General features: G+C 38.4%; 1 protein-coding gene across 1 annotated transcript in view; it reads right to left on the reverse strand.

The window, feature by feature from the left end:
• Nucleotides 1-13,294, reverse strand: part of banp (BTG3 associated nuclear protein) — a 208,387-nt gene that overhangs the window by 33,335 nt on the left and 161,758 nt on the right. Inside the window, exon 16 of the transcript XR_014875346.1 lies at nt 9,654-9,692. The gene's annotated coding sequence lies outside the window, so the exon portion shown is untranslated. The remainder of the gene's footprint in view (nt 1-9,653; nt 9,693-13,294) is intronic.

Below are 13,294 nucleotides of genomic sequence, written 5' to 3' on the forward strand. Positions count from 1 at the left end.
AAATATTTTTGGTTACATAAATTCCCTAAAAACATTTATGCAGCCAAACAACTTGACGTTCACAAAAAAAACAAAAAACAAAACATTCAAAATAAAAATTCTGAACACTCCTGTGATGTCAGCACAGATTTTGTAGGAGAGTTTCCTAATGTACCTACAGTTTCGCCTTTGGATGACTTGCTGTCTCTTATCTGCCCCCTGCTGCACTCTGGGGGTGTGTAAGACAGGATGGGGATGAGACAGGATAGGATGAAGAGGACATGCAACCTAAATATGGCTCTTGCAGCCTAGGCCACAGGGAGACAGAGAAGGGGACCACAGACCTCGGTAGCGTACAATTATCCAAAACAAGAGAGTCAAGCCAACCTCCTCTCACTGAGACGCACGACAAGAGCATAACAGAGTAAAGTCAACACAATATTTTACTGTCCTTTACCCCCTGGATCACACACTCCAAAGAAATTTTCACACATATATATAGTGAAATGGCATATTTTTAAAATCTGTGCTACAGTGCAAAAAACTCTCACCATATAAACACCTTCTTCCTTTTATCACTTGACAGATACTTTGTGCAACCATCTATCAACACAGCTAAATACATCTTACACATGTCATTGTCATTAAGATATGCTTTAGGCAAATATCCAAACCCTGATAATAGTAGTCTTAGATGTCTGAGCATGCACTTTCCACAGTTTAGCATATGGCACAGATATCTGCCTTTGTAGTGAAATACATCAGTTAAAATCTTAAAAGCTGTCTGGAGCTGGCAGTCATTGGCATTCCTTAGGACTGGGGGCCTACAGAGGTAGATAGTACTGGACCTGCAGTGCACCAGTGCTCATGGATGCTTTCAGCTGAACAACAGAGGGCCATACGAGTGCCGTAGCTTACCTGAAGTAACATATTGACATACAGATGCAGTAACATAATGAGGGCCACTCTTCATCACACCTGGAGGATATCCAACTAGATATACCCAGGCTGCATGAGCTTAAGAAGGGTCCTCCTTTAGAGGAGACCCAGAAGGGGAGGCAGATCAAAGGCCCATCGGCATGCACTGTGAACATATTACAGATGAGCAGAGGTTCCGCAGAACTATTTAGGATTATATAATAAAAGCTCTCGTGAAGGTACAATTCAGTGAACATATGACGATACAGAAATGATTGAAATTTGGGTTTATTTGTGTAAAGCAGCTCTTTTTTTATACGGGTCATTTTAATCATTCATATAAATATAAGGACTAAGTGGCTTGGAAAAAAGCAACTGGACCTTTTGAAGTTTGATGAAGACGAAACATCCAAGAAGAAACGTCTTCACGAAACTTCAAAAAGTCCAGTTACTTTTTTTTAAAGCCACTTAGATGACCACGACCTGGATGACTGAAAAACCTACACATTGCTGACAAGGTGTCAGAAAATATGCATAATGTCGGATTATAATATTATTTTATGCCATGTTAGACCCCTAATTAAAGATTGTGAATTATTATGTAGTTTTAGTTTGCATTATTCTCCTGAATTAGAAGAAGGTGATAACTATTACATTTGGTAAACTGATTTGCATTATATTAGACTGTTGATTTATTGTGAATGAATGATATTGTTTTATGATGCATTATACTGCTGAGTTATAAGAAAATACTGTTCGCAGAAAGTCATCGCCTTATTTGTCTGGTTAGAAGAGAACAGAGCATACTGCCCCATCTCAGCAGGAGCAGATAAACAGGGAGCCAAGGTCGTAGCTTAGGCGCTGTGTGAGAAAAGAATGTGAATGTTTAGGCTTTTATGATTAGGTGGGGGGCACTAGAGGCTATAAGAGTTTGATCAAGGCTCCACCATTTTGAGATCTGATGCTGTCTGCTGTATGGTGTCCATCTCCCACGCGTGTGTTCATTAAATCATCGTTTGAGTTGACCCGGCCGGACCAGTGTGGTTATTTTTGGTTTTCCTCTTGTATCCATCCCCAATATTTGAATCCGTAACAATAACCTACTGCCATCACAGTGTTTTAGTCCCATAATGATAGGAGATGAAAAGTACTTTTTTTTAGCGAATAACCTTATTTGCCATAAGTGTTACTATATAACATTTTTTTGATGCATCATAAAACCAAAGTTTTTCTTCAGTTGGACTTAGATTACTGGTTTAAGATTAAGAAAAAATTCCTTAAATCGCCTTAGATTGAAGCAACAGAAATTCTCATAAACACCACATTGTAGTGTTGTTCAGTCATTTTAGTTTTTTTTTTTTTCTCCATTTGTATAGCCTTTTATTAGAAAAAAAAAACATCATTTTTTTCAAGTGTTTATGCTGTACCTAAACCAGCCACTTAAGCACACCTGTTTAATTGCTTGCCAACACAAATATATAATTAGCCAATCACAAATTTAATGCCTTTAGGCACGATGACCTGGTGAAGTTTAAACCACCTAAAAACGAGAAAATATCTGCAGTTCTCTAAATAACTATGCCTTGCATGAAGTCTAAAGCAAATGATCAGACTACTTCCAGCTGAAATAATAACTCAAATAATCACTCGCTACAATTAAGGTATACAGAAGAGCATCTCTGAACAGACAATACAACAAAACTTGAAGCAGATGGGCTACAGCAGCAGAAGACCACATCAGAAGTTCCTGCTGTCAGAGAACCAGAATCTGATACTACAAGTTACACAGGCTCACAAAACTGAACAGTTTGTCCACATTCCCAGGAGGAACATGATATCTGATTATTAGACCCTGATGAGTCCTTTATTAAAATTTAAACTCTGCTATATTAAAATTCTACTGTGTCGATAGTACAATTGACCTCTCTTACTGAGAATGTATAAATGGGTTATAAGCTCACTTCTCTAAGGAATATGGAGTGACAAAGTGTAGTTTAGGGAAGACCTCAACAAGTCCTAGCTTGACACTGATAGTATTGCTGATATCTTGTCATACAAGAAGATGGATGACAGAAAAAAAAAACCCGATGAAAACTGACACTGCAAGTGGTATATATGGAGTTTACATAGGAAACAAGAGAAATGTAGTCATAATGCATTGGTTATGAAAAAAACGGATATTTTTAAGATGACAAAATCTCAAAACCTTACTGACTCACAAGTAAAGTGTCACTTGGTTGACTCTCAAAGACAAAACATAAATTAATTCTTCAACTTGCAGCCAGTAAAAGTCTTCTAGGCTTGAGGGCTAAAGATAATAAATCTATTTTAGACACTGCTATGAATGCATATGTAATGTGTGAAGCCACAGAACTAAAACAACCATCCATCCATCAGCCCATTTTCTTGTGTTTGCCCAATTCAGGTTGGGGAGGAGGGCTGACACCTATTCCAGCTGTCACTGGGTGAAAGGCAAGGTGTAGTCTGGACAGGTCGATAGTCTACAACAGAGCCGACCACATTACAAAGTAGCGCAGTACTGTACTAAATACAGTATTTAAATTAAAGTTACAACTATGTCGTTACTTGGGCTACAAAATTCTTCAGCTCTCTGCACAGATAGAAATAGTAAACATGTTTTTTTTTTCCTGTGCGCTTCATCCAGCAGTCAGCTGATATCTATTCTTGTGCTGTGAGGAGAAGAATAGTGTAGTGGTCTACAGCTTTTGAGGAGTGGATATGGACATTAATTATATTTTTAATGCACAAACTGACATGAACCCAGTGGTAAAATGCCAAACCGTGTCCAGGATAGAAACAACTGTATAGTAAAACAAAGCTAACAAAGAACGTTGAGTGCATGCAGACTCCAGGGCTGCAGCCATACCCTGAACTTGAATGAGTACCAAAAGCAAAGCAGTAAGTAGAAAAGTAAGCTGTCAGGCTTGAAGCATTATAGCCCTACCTGTACATGTTTCTACAGTAGAATCATTGTGGTGATCAGTTTGAAGTCTCTCCCATCGGGTTTTCATTTTTGCTTTGTTTTGTCACTTTTGTGTTCATATGTAAAAACTAAATGAAAGATTGCATGTTCGTTCTTATTAGGATAGCAACTTGTGTTGTTGTGACCTGTTGCCTCAGTTGAAATAGTCAGCTGGTGATTATTTGAAAATGCGTTTCAGGTCAATTTACACAGTAAATTTTAAGAAAAGTAAGTTACAAGACTAAAATTTTATGTTTTTTTTAGTTTGATGAACTCTGGGAACCTCGTTGGAGCTGAAACTCAATGCAGCCAAGCCTGGTGTAGTCTTCCAAGTAATATATGTATAGGGACTCATGATGTTTTGAAATGCTGACCTTTAAACTTCAGCAATGTGTTGGTTTCATCTTTGAATGAACACTGTTACACTAGGTCAAACTCACATGTCACTTTTTACAGGGATCAGAAAAAAATGTTTATCTAGGCATTTCAGCTTATCCAAGTTACTTACTTTCATTGTGGAGCTAATATGCTTTGTATGGTGGAAACAACAAAAAAACCAAAATGTAATTTTTGTACAAACTCACTACAGTAACAATTCCTTTGAGCATAGTTAGAAAGCTACAGTCGGTTTCCAATGTATAGTGACTTTAAGCAGGTCTTTCATCTTGAGAACTTTATATAGCATAGGATGTGTGACTTTGACTCAAATATTTATACAAAATGCCGCATTTTTCTAGGTAGTCATTATGTCCCCTTTCCAAATATACTAGACTTTGAATTCAAAGCTACATTCGGCTCATGAGAAGTCAGCTCTCATTGTTGCACTACTCACCGTGGTCATCTTGCAGTTCATAAAATCAAAGCTGCATAAAGGTTGTAATTTTGCAGACATAATTTTTATATTTAAATGTACAGCTAAAAGGTTAAGCGCTTCGTGTAAGACTATGCATGAGTTAACTTGAGAAATGCAGTGGAAACATTTCAAACACTTTGGTTTGGAGAGGCATAAAAATTCTTCAGCAGGCCTATAGCTGGGTTTAAACACAATTACAAAAAAGATTTTAAAATATTTACATTCAGAGAGTTTATTTTTGATGCTTTTTAAAAGGTTTTTGCTTTTTGGTTTGGTTTTTTTCACCCAGAAAACCTCAGTAATGAGCGTGCATGTTTGCATTTAGGCTGCATCTCAGCAAAAGTAGAAGTAACATTTTTTGTCTGTTATCCACCTAAGCAGGGCTTAAAGAAGATCAGCTGGGATGAATAACACACTTGTGCTCTGTTGAAACCTGCATTTGTCAGCGGATTGTCAAATCTTAAAAATGCAAAGTAATATATTTGTGGAGTGGAACATGTGTGTCAGGTTTATAATATTTAGATAGCAGACACCTTTAAGAAAGACCTACATTCATCCACCATTTCCAAGACCTTAAACCACTACATTCAGAGTTAGCAGAGTGAAGTCATTACTTAGTTAGGTCTTTGTGATCGGTCTGTGTTGAATTTCAAGGGTTTAAAGCAGAAATCTTCTTTTAAACTAAACTAAACAAAACAAAGAAATAACTCTTTAAAAACGCCTAAGATTAAGGGCTTTATTAAGTATTCATATTATTCATATCGGTGCCATGGTTGAGGGAAAACCCATTGATTACTGATGAATTCTTATGTTCTCCAGAGTCAAAAACCTCACCCTTTCTACATTAACAAACCGCTTGTCTGTCACCAGCAAACACTAGATTGGAGTATCAGCACACATGCCTGCACATGAAACTGAGTTTTATGCCTCAGGTCTGTACGCCAGGCGACCCCACAAATCCCTCTCATCTGCCAATCATCCAACATGGTTTAAAGAAGGGGAGGGTTAGAGATTAAAGAGACCAGATATCAAAACCTGCTTACACCAATCCCTGCAAGGTGTTCTCCAATCACGAAAAGCCTCCCTCTTCATGGCACTACTGCAGATGAAACAGTTGATTGACAGCTTCTCATGCTAAGAGTTTAGGTACATATGTCAGAAATAAGAAGAGCTGAGGATTAGTTTGCAAGCAAATTGTGGCACAAAGGCATAGTAATGGAGAGAAGCAAATGATTTTCATAGTGGTAGATCTCAGTGATGGATTGCTGCTTAATTAAGAGCTACTTTTAACACAAGACTGACAAAATATTTACACTGAGTGCAATCGAAAAATGTCCAAATTAAACAAGCCAGCAATGGTCCCTGTTAATACCTTTAACAGTATAACATATATCCTTGTTAATTAACGACATTATTTTTAGCCGCAATAGCTGTAAAACTGTCAGGAAGGCAATGTCTCTCCACTGGCCTGCTACCAACAAACAGCTACTAAATGAACTGTCATGTACAAGCATTCTTTGACCAAACACCCACATAACAAAAGACATCAACTTCAGCTCTACTTTGTATTTAGTGCCAATTGACAAATGTTGGAACGCTAACAGGCTCATTTAGGACCTGGAAAACATCAGCCTGTTTCCACTGCCATTGTGAGAGCAATAGCATATGTAAAGGCTGAATTACACTTGCAAAATACGACCTCACTGGGTTAACACTTTTTATTGTTGTAATTGGGCACTGATTTAGCTTACAGAAGTTTACTATGCTCAATTTTCGACCATTTCATCAACGCTTTGTTTAAAATCTACTTGAGATATCAGAGAGGAAGTGAATCTCTGCTTCCACGCTAAAACTGATTTCTATTCCACCATCCTTATTTGCTCACAATAGATGCACTGACACAAATTATAACATCAGTAATTTACCTTAATGTAAATATATTTCTAATCACGAGTGGTTGTGTTATCTTCCGATTACATGGCGGAACAAAGTGTTGATGTAGTATTTGCATATTTTTTCTGTTAAGTCTATTGTTTCTCTTTGAGTTTTGGAATAAAGTCAGTTTATTCACTTCAGAATAAATGGAACTGAGTGCTATTTATGATTTCTTAGTTTTACTGTACTCTCAAAAGCACTTTACTATACAATGTGCATTACAGGAAGAAGCCAAAGTGCCCAGGAAAAACCTATATAAGCACAGGGAAAACATGCAAACTGCACAGCGACAGGCCCGGAAAGCAGGGGATTCAAACAAGGACCCTCTTACTGTTATGTGAAAGTGTTAACCATTGCACCATGATGCCATGTATCTCTGGGGGTTTTTTTGTTATAGAGAATCCATAAAATAACTAGAGGACAAAGACAAACTGAAGATATTTTTAAATGCCAACATCAACAAGTAAGAAATTGTACTGTACTTCCAGCACAGCTGAAAGAACTAATTTAGAAATGCACTTTTGCAATATGACTTCAGAGTCCCTAATTTAAGCTCAAATCACAAGTCCAATGAACTTTGACAATGAGACACCATAATCAGCTTACATGTAACTTCCACCAGTGAAAGTTATATTGAAATAGGTTCATTTAAGCCCTATGGGAGTATTGCCCAAGGGGGGCGGGGGGTTCACAGTGGGTTCACCCGAAACCTTGGCCGATTGTGACCCACACCACATTTTCACACCTTGGCTCGTATGATTAGGCAGGGCTTAAAATCTGGGACTCTTCACCAGTTGCTCTTAGAACTGAAGAAGCTTCTTGGATGAGAGGTGAAACGTCTTCAAGAAAATTAAAGAAGTCCGGACACTTTTCTTTCCAAGCTCCTAAGACCATACTGAAATATAATTTTTCATTCCTATTGAATGGCTGCTTCCAGCCTTCCACCCTTTTCTCCAGCTCCTCTAAACTAAACACATTTTCCTTTGGCAGCCCGCACTCACTGCCTGAATTACTCAGCCTCAAAATCAGATCACGAGTACATACTTTAGGGAGTATTCAAAAGCTCACACTTATCCTATTTCAAGAAGTTGATTCTGACAAACTCTTCCCAGTGAGCCTCTTCATTATCCACATGTCCATCTACACCCACTTTTCTCCACTGATGCATCTCCAATGTCAGCTTCTGTGTTCTTGAGGGTGATCTAGCATCTCTCTGAAGTGACTGCTATTGCTCTGCAATGATGCAATGGTGTAAACACCTATAACTTCACTGTGCATTTTTAGTGTTAGATTAATGTGTATCTAGTACTTTTCATATAAACAAGCCAAAGCACAATAGACTAATACCAGACTGATACTGTTTTTTCAGATAATATGAAAAAATACATAAATTCTGTTTTAATTTACAACTTCTAGCACGCTGTAATGCTATTCAGCATAGGGTTAAAGGTTTAACTCTGTTTATTTTTACTGCATTACGCAGACATGACCAAACACAAAAAATATATGTCTTGGTTAAGGGAGTTAATATTGCGAAATGGAAAGAAGCAGATAAAAAAGAGACTTAAGAAACAACTCAATTCATAATGAGCGATATCATATGTGAGTAACGAGGCTTTGATAAACATATCGACATCTACGTGCAAACAGTATTTGCAGAGAAGCTCTCAAAGTTTGAGGAGCTCAGCGGATGAGTCATTTGCTGTATGGAAATGAAATGGAGCAAAAATGGGTCCCTGCTCTACCTTCTAAAACCTCCTACAATAAAAATTAGCATCTGAAAAAAAGCAAACACTGTAACTTGGCTGTCCATGAAGAGCTTTAAAACTAACATTTGAGTTTTACAAGAGGGACATAATAGCCTGGGTGGAATATTAAATCTGATGCATTTGGTGACTGGTGAGAAGGATCTCACATTACGAGCAGAGCGTGGCTATAGGGAGCGTTTGGAAGCCAGGCTGTCCTCACTGCCTCTGACGTTCTTTAACCTCTTTTTGTGGCTTTGAAACCTCATGTCTTTGGCCTGCAGTCACTCTCTATTTATGCAAGAAAATAAAGAAGAGAACGCTGCCCCTCCTAAATCTGTAAACTGCAATTAAGCTAAATTCCAAGTTTATTTCCAAAATGCCGTCCTTGCTCCAGACCATGTGAGAGACTAGAGTCTAAAATTATCACACTTTTGGTCAGAAGGCCAAGATGAAGCCAAAGCTAGGACTGTCTTCTCACAGGCCACAGGATCACAAAGACGATTTGTGGCTGAAACTACTGTAATAAAAATTTGTATGGATATGATTCAGAAATATATATCTGTCACATAAAACGAACGTTGCATGGATGAAAATGTGCAGACTGAAGTGTTCCTGCTTTTATCAAGGGGACAAATGAAAAGAAAATTTGATGGCATCTGGCTAAAATGAATGAGCTATGCTTATTGTTTAATAATCCACTCAAGCTCTGAGAAACCAGTCTCGTGCAGTGAGACAGCTTAAGTAAAGGCATCCAGCTCTTCTAACCATCTACATTCAAACAAAAAGCAGTCCACGTGCAGCAGCACATCTCTTTTCTGTCTCCCTGTGTCCCTCTCTCTGTCTCTTTCACTCTGTGTCTCTCCATCATGTGTTTACACATTGGTAGAGTAAGTGCCAGGGCTGTAATCGGAAGTCTACAACCGTGTCATTTGGAAGACTGTTGTCTTTTCCTGGGATCGTGGTGGTCAGCAGAGAAAAACAAGATTTACATCTCGCAGGGAGGGGCAAAGCATCAACCATGCATTATCCCCTATTGGCTGTGGTCAAAGATGGGCGTTAACATGTGGGAGAGGTAGACGAAAAGTCAAAATTTACCCATGGGAGAAATTTTTATATCAAACGCTGCAGAATCTCGTGAAAAAAAAAAGGGGGTTTGTGTCACATTACTACCACTGAGCATATCCAGAGCATACATTTTCTTCTTGAGTCATCAAACAAGGTATGTGGTAGCACTTACTGGCATCATATGCTGTCAGTCTTCAAGAGACACCACTACCTATAAACAAAAGAGAGAGTTGAGTGTAAATAAAGTTCATAAAATGCCAATCTGTGGTTTTGGAAAAGAATGGGGTATTTCTATTTTTATTCATTTTTTTGTTTTCCATTGTGATTGCCTTTGATATCAGAGCAGCTTTCCACTTTCATTTGGAAATAAAAAAATAACAACAAGTGCTTAATTAAAGCTTCCTCTACGGCACTTTTATTATAGTTTTGTTTACTTCTTCACAGTGTTTACTGTTTATTTCTTCTAAAATCATGAAAGATTTACCAAGAAAGGCCTTCTTTCACCTTCTGGAAAGAATTAAACAAAGATGCTTAGAGGGAGCTATATTTTTCAGCATGATTGTTTAAACCTGGCAACATGGTTAAAGACAGGAAGATTATAAGATATAGAAGCCTGAATGAAACCGACATACCTTTTTCATCCATATCCAGCATACTAAATATTTTAACAATAATGGTTACTTCATAGGGAATGATCTACTCAATTCCACAGTTGAATATTTGAATTTTCTTTACCAGTTATAACATATTTACACAAAAATGTTCATGATGTGGAAATGTTACTGAAAAGCTGATAATACCGTGTTCATTACATTAATATATGGAAAAACCGTGTTCTGACTGAAAAGCAGAAAAAGTCAGATGCCCCAGCAGTGCTATGCCCTGCTTTCAGATGACTCCAGCCAGACAGACACGCTTAATCCTACACAGGTTCAAAGCTACGCCACATGTGGCATCAACCTGACAAGAATAAAAGAAAAAGACTCAAAGAACAAAGAGACAACTGTGAGTAATGTACTCACGTCTGTTTTTCCCAGCTATGTGTGCGCGTATGTGTCTATTTATACAGATAATATAATTCACATTTCATTGGTGGGTGTGGGTTCTCTCAGCAACCCCACAGAGAATAATATGTTCTTTTTCTTGTCTGTGATTGCTGACTAAGTTTGGGAAACCATGTTTTTTTTTGTAAAGATGACTCACAAAGCTGTATCCCTCGCCCCATGAAACGCAGAGTTGATCATCCAACAATGCAGGGTGCTTACTAAGACCAAACATTTAAAGAACAGGCGCTCACATATTGAGAAAAAGCAGACATGAATATGATGACACATAAACATTCCTTCCCTTAGATAAATAAAAAGTATTGGTTGTTTTAAGCATTTTGTTCAGTGTGCGTGGAGCTCAACATGTTTACACGTTCGTCTCCTTCATTTAAAGGACCTTTTAGTTTCTTTTACCATTTCAGCCAAAGATGAGATGAGTAACTATTTTTCAAAACTGGTTTCAAAGAGCACAGATAATCCTAAGGTGTTATTTAACACCATTCACCTGCTGTGCCATTTTTTTTTCAAAAGAAGATTAAGAAAATGTTGCAAATGTCTTGTGTAGAAAAAAAAAGTCCTTCAGTTAGCCTGTTATTTTAAAAGGTAATTATTATTCTTTTTTTAAACCTGTTTCTTTACATGAACTGATCAAATTAGTTGACTCAATGAAAGTATCCACATGCCTTCTTGACATGTTATCTGCATCTTTATTGAAAAATGTCTTTCAGTCTGTCTGCAATTTCTGTTTCTGGTACATTTGCTCCATGTTCAGCACATTTTGAGACAGTTTAAAGACATTTGTTATCACTGCTATGCAGATGACATTAAATTGTATATTGTTTTTAAGTCCCAAGATGTTTCTAAGTTACTAAGTCTGTATGTAGATTCTATTAACCTTGAAGTAATTTTTTACTCAACTCCCACTTTGCTCTTCTGCAACTGCGCTCTGCTTCACTCTTGCGTTTAACACTTTATTGCAAGTTGAGTTCCACACTGTTAAATGGAAATTATTATTCATGCCTTTATTTCATAACACCTGGATAAATTTAAATCATTATTTACTCATCTTACCAAAGATTATGCTGGACCTCTACAGGCTGTTCAGAATGCTGCTGTAAGGCTCCTGATTAAGTCTTCTAAGTAGTCACATACAGTCCAAATCAAAAGTTTAAGACCACTTGTAAAATGGCCAAAAAATCTTATTTTTCATGCATTATTCAACCATTTTTCAACCATTTTTCATGGTTGGATCTTAACAAGGTTCCAAGTAGAGCTTCAAGATGCAACAAAAAGAAATGGGATTGAGACAAAACATTTTTTTAGCATGCAATTTACTAAAAAACAACGCTTAAACTGAAACAGGCTGTTTTACAGCTGATCAAAAGTTTAGGACCACATGTCTTTAAAAGGCCAAATCTGTACAAAAATGTGAATTCCTTGTCATTTTCTGTCAGGTAGTCAGACTGTCATGATGTTCTGATGGCAAAGGCAAAAAAACTTTCCGTTTTTGAACGTGGTCGGGTTATTGCATAAGCGGGGACTCTCGCAGTGCTATCGCTGCTGAGGTGGGACGCAGTAAGACAGTCATCTGGAATTTCTTAAATGATCTTCAGGGTTACGGAACAAAACAGTCAAGTGGAAGATCCCCAAAAAATTCACCAGCACTGAGCCAGATGATCCAATTGGCTGTCTGTCAAGACACTGGGCGATCCTCAACCCAAATTAAGGTCATAACTGGTGCCACCTGCATAACCATCAGACAGCATCTGAGCCTGAAGGGCTTTAAAAACAAAAAAACGTCTTCAAAGGCCTCATCTGAAACAGAACTGACTGTTTGGATTTTGCAAGAGAGCACCAAACACAGGAATTTGAAAGGTAGAAGAAAGTTTTATTCTCTGATGAAAAAAAAATTGTAACCTTGATGGTCCTGATGGTTTCCAATGTTACTGGGATGACAAGAATATCCCACCTGAGATGTTTTCAATGCTCTACAGTGGAGGGGGCGCCATAGTGATCTGGGGGGCTTTTTCCTTCAGTGGAACAATGGAGCTCCAGGAGGTGCAGGTGCATCAAACGGTCGCTGGCTATGTCCAGGTGTTGCAGAGAGCATCCATCATGACTGAGGGCCCCGTCTGTGTGGTAATGACTAGGTTTTTCAACAGGACAACACTACAATACACAATACACAAGGACAAGGGACTTCTTCCAGGAGAATAGCATCACTCTTTTGGACCATCCTGCATGTTCCCCTGATCTAAATCCAATTGAGAACCTTTGGGGATGGATAACAAGGGAAGTTGCCCTTCGTGTGGCCCTGTTCACCACTTGGAGAAACATTTCCACCTCATGGAAACGCTTGCATCAAGCATGCCACATCTGGGGCTCTCCTCAGCTCTTCCCAGGAGGGTGGCACGGATGCCCCTTCGGTGGTCGTCCTTGGGCTCTCGCACTCTGGGGCCTCAGGATGTCTGGGGCCTGGATCTCCTCCATGCCTGCTTCATGACCTGGGGGACAGGGCTATGGCTCTGTACATCCTCTAGCAGACCATTACATGGGGAAACCTTTTGAATACAAGCGCGCCGATCCACACAGGTGTGCACACGGGTGTTCACTGTTCATAGACATAAACTACACCTCTATTGGCTGCTATTTCCAAGCACATTATGCGCTGTCGGTCCTGCTTGCTACACAACAACATTCAATATTTAGTATTTACTGCTGTTTACACTTAGCTAGATTAACGTGATGGTGTTGTGTTTGGTATGTT

This window comes from Neolamprologus multifasciatus, chromosome 7, assembly GCF_963576455.1.
Source record: "Neolamprologus multifasciatus chromosome 7, fNeoMul1.2, whole genome shotgun sequence".
NCBI classification, from domain to species: domain Eukaryota; kingdom Metazoa; phylum Chordata; class Actinopteri; order Cichliformes; family Cichlidae; genus Neolamprologus; species Neolamprologus multifasciatus.